Genomic DNA, 7,311 nt, shown 5'->3' on the forward strand with positions numbered 1-7,311 from the left:
TTTCTTTGTTCACGCTTGGAACAGTAATATCAGGGTGTGCCTTAGCGTCATTTTGGTCATATTTCTTGTTCTTGGGGCTGACTCAACATTTTAAATCTTCAGTTTTATATTCATTGTATTTATATAAAGTTGCTACAAATAGAACATCTACAAACTAAACAAAGGAGGGTCTTGATTTCGTGTGGGGGTAGAAATTCAATAATCTCACAAATACATACCTGCCTAGGGTGAGCCTCTGAGGAGATTACCCTGACAGGAGTCTCTGAGATTGCACAGCTTGAATCTTATAGAACGAGATGTGTGAGGGCTTACTTCATTAACATTGTAACCATTTGTTCTGCTTTTCCGCTCATTTCACATTTCCCAGACACCTACCTTAAGCTACGAAGAGACAATGCTCAACCAGGATTCTTGTTTTAGCAGAAGGGCCATTCAGTTCCCAGACAACCATCTCAGGCAGGCTGGGAAGTGCTGTAATTAGAAACCTGGAGCCCAAAAAGCTCTGCCTGCTGGGAAGCCAGGGGCGAGACACAGGGGGTAGAGCTTCCGGGAGACAGTGGGGTGGGTGGGTTCTTGTCAGTTGAGTGAAGGAGGCCCCGAAGGATTGACTAGAGGGCTGAACCCAGACCAACTGTTGTGTCAATTCCTCTCACGCTCTCCTTCAGATCTCTGGGAAACTTGAGGAGCGCATCAGTCACCTCCTTGGGAGCCTCTTCCCCACCCCCTTCCTTCTCCGGGGTGGTTTAGCTCAGCTGGGCCTCTTAACCAATTAACACTCTTTGCATCTGAAAAGCTCAAATCAGTTCCTCTGAGGTGTGAGAGATCAGAAGTAATTAAGGCCTCTTTCTAATGTAAATCTAAACCTGAAGTGGGTTGTTTGTCTCCTTGGGAAATTTGGGTCTAAGGTTGAATGGGAGCTGGGGAGGTGAGGAAGGGTAGCCAGGACTTCAAGAGTACCAGCCCGTTCAAGTGGGCTGGATGCTTTCCAGAAATATTAGGTTCTTTTAAATGTGAACCGACTCCACCGGGCAGTGGGAGTGAGCACCTTTCCTTACCCTCATCCCCTTCTCCTGTCTCTCATCCCAAGGCCTCTCACCCTGTCCTTCCCCCATCCTCCGCTCAGCCCCTTTCATTAAGTGGCTGTCGCTCTTTGTAATTATTTTATTTACTGGCTTCCCACATCATTAAGTAAATACGTCCGGGTTGTCGCCCACCCTCGAGCATAATATATAAAGTTGTCCAAGGGAAAAAAAACGGCCTGACTGCAAATCAGTCCAAGCAGTTTGGAAAGTGCCCTAGAGCCCTTCACACAATAGGGCTCCTACTCAAAGGTGCTACCGTTCCTACCACCACCACCACTTTTCCTTTCTGTCTCAGCCTAGCCAGTGGCTTAGGATCTGCCATCACTGATCACTGGCTGGCTGTACCCAGGGATGACTCTTCTACAGAAGTGTTAGGTAGAGAGCCCACCTTCCAAGCCCCTAGGTTAGACCCTTCCCTCATAATTAGTTTTGAGCCTTACTTCCTGTTCTCCTGGTAACATTACAAAAGGAAGTACTAGTACTTCCTCTCCATAATATTTAAAATATTATATGGTATGGAGCATTAGGTTAATGAAAAGCTATTTCCTCTTGGTCAAAAGGATAGATTCTGATTGCTACCACTAGCCCTGGATGGAGACAGGACCTTCTATGTAGATTATAAAGGTTGTCCCTTCTTTTACAGATCCATCGTCATTTGGTGGGGAAAGCTGACGGCCCTGAAGACAAACTAAGGAGATGAGAAGAATAACATCTTCTTAGTGAGATAATATGCTTATGCCTCCTCCCCCCAGGAAGCCCCTCGGCAATGCAGTTGCCTACAGATCTTCATTGCTAAGTGGGCTTGCTCTTCTGAGTTCTAACTCAAAAACAGTGTAATTTGGCTGCTAGACCTCCTATGGCCACGTCCCCCACCATGATATCAATATTTTGAAAGGGACTGATTACTAGAAATATGTGCGAGTGCCTCTCTGAATCACCACTCCACCCAATTCCCTTCCTTATCTAACATATTGGGGCTGACATATTGGAAGTTTGAGAGTTCCTTCATGTGGTCTCAAGGCACCAACACAGATGCATGCTGGATTTACTTAACCTCCCCCATTTCTTCATAGGCTCCTGCTCTGAGGGCTAAAGGTTATGTTTTAGGTTTTAATCATTGTGCTTAAGAGATCTATAAAGCAAAACTGCCTCTAACCTGTAAAATCCACTTGCCCAAGGGCAGATAAACCTGTAAGCCCCACTTGACCGAGGACAGATACCTTCTTGGAATGCTGGGGGCCATTGTTCATTAAGGCAACAAATCGCAGATTTTCACGTCTATAGACAAGGTTGGTCGCCCCAACTGGACAGGATGTCCTTGATCACACATAGGCAGGAAGAACTTCACGATGAATGCTTGCCCCGAATTGGACAAAGGTGGAAAGTACATAGCCTTGTGGGTTTTGCCTTTATAACCACCTGACTAACATAATTCACAGTCATTCTCTGGAAATCCTGGATTTGGAACTGGCCAGTGTCCATAGTCCTGGCCAGTTTTGTTTTGTTTTGTTTTGTTTTGTTTTTGTAAAACTTGCTTCAAATTTGGGTCAAAAACTGTGGTAGTGGTCTTACTCTCACCCAGGGGGATTAGCACCACCCCACTGACAGCTTGTAAAACGAAAGACCTGGACCCAGGGGAGGCTGAATGAGACCAGGGGATATCTTTTGGTGTCCTGGTTTACAAGCAGGTCGGTTAACTTCCCTCCTTCAACCTGTGCATCATGCTACACAGACTCACATGGATAACACCCTCTTGATGTATAAATACTTCACAGAGCTATAAAACAAAAATGCCCCTAAGCTGTAAGGTCCACTCGCCCAAGGACAGAAAACTTCCTGAAATGCTGGGGAAGCTGTTGTTCAGGTAAGATAACAAGCCTTGGTTGCCCCAATCACATAAGATTTGTGCTTGATCACGCATAGGCAGGAAGTGTGCTTTGTCTCTATTTGCATGAAGGCAGGAAGTATCAAATCTTGTGCGGTTAGCCTTATAGGCCCCTGACTAGTATAATTTGGTCCCATATTTTAAGCATGTGTCTCAGGCATGGACCTGGCCAGTACCCATGGTTGTGGCAAAGATCTTCCCCTAATGAATAAAGATTTCAGGGGACCAATCACTGGATGAGGAATAGGCAGGACTTCCATGTTGGAGAGGAGAGGAGGAGAAAAAGAGTACGAAGAGGAAGAGGAGGAGGAGGAGGAGGAGGAGGAGGAAGAGGAGGAGGAGGAAGAGGAAGATGGAGAAAGAGAAGGATGACCCAGATTGGTGTGGCTTTAAATAGCCTCAGGTAGCTATAACTATCTTATAAGGAATGGATTATTACAGAATAATTTGTCTTATCTAGTGTGGGCAGTTTATATCGATATCAATTGGCTCTGAGTTTATTGTGTGGATGTTTTGTGGGATGATTTACCGATATTAATCTGATTGATAAATTATAAGCCTCTAGAGTTTTGATTTTACCGAGTTACTGGGAATTGTGACTGAGCAGAGTCAGCAGCAAGAGAGCCTCAAGATAAGTGGTCATTGTGTGGGGCTGGCGTGGGAGAAACCCGCCATGGCAACTAGAAGGGTGGTCACTGCTGGGCTAGCCATGGCGGCGAGATCGCTGCAAGGCCCAGAGAGTAGCAGCGGTAGCATGGCATGGTGTCTCGTTTCTTTATTTTAATATTCACCGCTACACATGGTCCTGGACAGTATTTAATAAAGCATTTTATTTGTTAAAGATCTATTAATTGTCAGACTGATGAACCTCTGAGTGACCCCAGACCCGTAACAGCTTGAGTAAGAATGGTCCCCAAAAGTTGTGGCATTGTGGGAAAAAATGTGTCATTGGGGGGTAGGCTTTAAGGTTTCAAAAACCCATGCCAAGGCCAGGGTTTCTCTCTCTCTCTCTCCTTCTCTCTCTCTCTCTCTCTCTCTCTCTCTCTCTCTCTCTCTCTCTCTCTGTGTGTGTGTGTGTGTGTTCACATGATAATAATGAATTACACCCCTGAAACTGTAAGCAAGTCCCCATTTATTAAATGCTTTCTTAAGAGTTGCTTTGGTCATGGTGTTTCTTCCTAGCAATAGAACAATGACTAAGACACTTGGCCATCCTAGAAAAGGAATGTCTGTTGGGATAGCCTGTCTGACCACAAGCAAACAACTTCAGGAAGGAGAGACTGCAGGAAAGAGAAATGGGAGGGATACATGTTGCAACAATTTCCTCGTCCCTAAGCCCCTCACCCCATCCCTATAAAGGGTCTCAACCAACGGTTTACCCTGGCAGACCCTTCCACTTCCTGAGAAAGAGGCTGCTGCTTGCTGTGTGCTGATAAACACGGTCCTATCTGCTGCAGGTCAGACGCCTGCCTCTTTCAGCTGTCTGTGTCTTTATGACTACTGAAGAAACCTAACATCACCGACCCCAACCTCTTCCTCCTGGCCGGAGTTATTAAAGCATCTGGGTTATCTGAAACACATCTCACTGCCTATCTATCTGGGCTTTCTGGGTCATTTCTTTTCTTACCTAATGTCTCAGGGTTTCTATTGTTGTGAAGAGACACCATGACCATGGCCACTCCCATAAGGGAAAACATCTCATTGGGGCAGGGTAACAGTTCAGAGGTTGAGTCCATTGTAATCACAACAGGAAGCACGGCGGCATGCAGGCAGACACGGTGCTGGCAGTGCAGATCGGACTCACCCCACAAAGAACAATTTCTAAACAGGTCCAGTTCCGCTGCATCGTAATAACCTTTCTTTCCTCACTCCCTCTGGTGGATGGTGGGCTAGAAGGGAGGTTAAAACATGTAAGAACCCTTATTAAAGTAGATTTGAAAAAATTTAAGCCTACAGTCCTCATATTCTGTTATAGTGTTAACCCTGTTTAAAAGTTCAAAGTCTCTTGGAAGACTCGTGGCAGTCTCTTAACCCCGTGTAAAGTCAAACTAAGAAACAGATTACACGCTTACAACATACAATGGCATAGGATATACATTATCATTCCAGCAGAGAGGACAGGGAGCGCAGGGAATAAATACTGGACTGGAAACCAGCAGAGTAAACTGTGCATCTCCACGTCTGATATCAAAGCACTCCTTAGATCTCCAACTCCCTATAGCTTTGTTGACTTCCCTGGTTCCACTCTCTGTTATTTGCTTTTCTCAACAAGTATCCCACAGCTCTGGCATCTCCAACCTCTTTGGGTCTTTAAGATAACTCAGGTTTCACCTTCACAGCATCACACAATGGCCTCTCTGGCCCTCCATGAAGGGACACCCCTGACATGTGTATGACCAGCCTCAGTTGTTTTCCTCAGCCACAGAGGAGGAAGATTCCATAACCCCTTTCTTGTATCCTTGATGCTAAAGCCAGAACCATGAGGCCAAAGCTGCCAGGTTCTGCTGCCCCCCCCCCATTCTCTTTTGACTCTGTTCCCTTCGTTTATTTAAAAAAAAAAAAAAATGAGTCAGCGTGCCATGTATCCCAGGTGCCCTCCAGCCCACTGTGGAGCTGAAGGTGACCTTGAATTCCTGACCTGCTTCCACCTTACATGAATGCTAGGTAAGCACTCTGCCAACCGAGCCTGCCCAGCTCTCTAGTCCCTTTAAAACACCCGGGCATTCCTTCTGCAGAGCGGAGGTGAGATCGGTTGGTGCTAGGTTCCTCTGTAGTTCAAGAACATACTGCTGATCTAAACTCACCCTTGCTAGTGTTTACTTCTGTCTGTTTTTGACAAAACACATTTTATAGTTACCTCTGCCCATCACTTATGAGCACGCCCTCTCTATGGTTTGTTCCAATAATAGAATATATATGTATATATATATGTATATATATATATATATATATATATGTATATACATATATATTCTTGTTCTCTATCTCTTTGGATATTGTCCAAAATCCTAAGCATGCTTCCTCTGACTCTCTGGACATTCTCTCTCTCTTTCTCTAAAGAGATTCCCCACCCCACTCCACCCTACCCCATCCCCACCCCAGTGCAGCTGCTAGCCAACAGCTGAGCATGCTGGCTTCCTTGGTCCTTAACTGAAAAGGCATGATGTCCTTCTCTTCCTTTTCTCCACCTCCCACCTCCTGGCAGCATCCAGGATTTATAGCTTGCCTGCCTTACAGTTTTTCTCTTAATAGGTGGTCCTCAAGCTTCCTTCCGAGTCCACTTTAAATTCTTTTGTCCGTGAGACTAAAAACCCATGGAAGGGGATCCTGAGTCCTTGGAAGTAGAAAGGCAAGCCGCTCAGCTCTTGTGATCACTCTCAAGGTCCTCCGTACTTTTCATATTTGGACAGTTTTTAAACTTGGACCGTCATAAATATACCTCTAGCCATGGGGATAAGCAGAACTGACGTGTTATTTAACTGGGTTTCTAACTCTTCTTTCCCTTTCTCTACAGCTGGAATGAGTGCTTGAGGAAGGCAGGAGCCTGTGACAATCTTGGTCACCACCTGGCCCAGTCAATACCTTTGTTGAAAGGACACAAAGTCAGAAACATAGCACAACATAGTCATGTCTTATCGTACTGTCAGAATTTATTGAACAACAATAAATATATCCCACGTGGCTGTTTCAATGGCAGCAATTTACCTGATAGTCTTGCTTTCCTTGTCAACCCCACCAAGGCAAGCATGGTCCTTTTATTCCCATCTTAAATGCTGCTAAGAATGCAGTCTGTGACTGGGGTTCCACCCTGCATTTCCCCAGATGAGAACATGGAGGTCTGGGATGGATGCTGCGGTTCTCAATCTTCTGTGTACCCAGATGCCACTGGGGACATCAAGGAGTTGAGAAAGGTGGTCTGAGAGCCGGAGTTCTCCTATTTGCTAGGCAGGAAGGGGATGGCTGAGCCTAGGACTGGGCAGAATCCGGTTTGGTTCCAAGTGAGTACCAAGAGCAGGAAGGGGTTGGAAGGGAGAAGACCTTCTCCGGGAGATTTAGATACAGCTTTTTACATTAGAGGCTTCCCCACCCCCACCCCAAGGCGATCCTTGATGAAGAAAACAGTGCTTGCCTGTCTAAAGTGCTTTATTTATGGTAGATGTGAATGCATATGCCTTACTCAGGGTGAACCAGGGAGTTTTGCAGGAAGAGGTGCCCAGGAAGGGAAGCTCATTAGCTGAACACTCAGGGCCTATCTAGATACCTCATTAGTATGGAGAACTATGGCTTTTGTGCTATGTGACTGGTTGTCACTGTCCTCTCAGTGGGGTGTCACGGTCACGTGTT

This window comes from Rattus rattus, chromosome 1, assembly GCF_011064425.1.
Source record: "Rattus rattus isolate New Zealand chromosome 1, Rrattus_CSIRO_v1, whole genome shotgun sequence".
Taxonomy (NCBI): domain Eukaryota; kingdom Metazoa; phylum Chordata; class Mammalia; order Rodentia; family Muridae; genus Rattus; species Rattus rattus.